Here is a 694-nt window from a genome sequence, read left to right as displayed (position 1 = left end):
TTGCCCCACATTAAACACGTCGCCCATACCATTTCAAGAATATTTAGAAACAGAAGGATATGATGTTGGTAGGAATATTGTTGATACCAGTACATCTGCAGCACAAATACATACACAAGGAGAAGCTGAGGAGATGTTAGGTCGTGGACGTAGAGTTATTAGAAGACCTTCATGCGGCACTGGGGGGCATTGTTACCATCATCATTAACTAATTATTTTGAGCTGCACAATTACTTACGTCGTATTATTATATGTCTACCTAATTTAAATATTTTAATTTGATGTATTTTATGCAAGATTTGATTACATATTGATCCTAGTTAGTATTTTTTGTACTTGTTGGGATGTCTGCGATTTTTTTACATGATACAGTAGTTTATATTGAAACAACATAATTTTTTAACATAAACAAAATTGAAAATAATACAACACTTAATGAAGCAAATAAGTCAAAACACTTGAAATTCAAATATATTTAACACGATTGAACACTGAAACTCACGAGAGAATAAAATTTATTTAATACTTTTATTAAAATGTGGCACCGGTTGCGAACATAAGCATTTTCCAGCATAACTCCACCTTCTCACCTGCACCTACATTCAATGGAGATCAACTATTTATAACTATGTAATTTTATAACAAAAATTATAATTACATTAATCACTTCACATGATACAAGTAAAAATAAAGA

Source organism: Primulina eburnea, chromosome 5 (genome assembly GCF_022965805.1).
Source record: "Primulina eburnea isolate SZY01 chromosome 5, ASM2296580v1, whole genome shotgun sequence".
Lineage (NCBI taxonomy): Eukaryota > Viridiplantae > Streptophyta > Magnoliopsida > Lamiales > Gesneriaceae > Primulina > Primulina eburnea.
Note: the sequence above shows the minus strand (reverse complement) of the source record.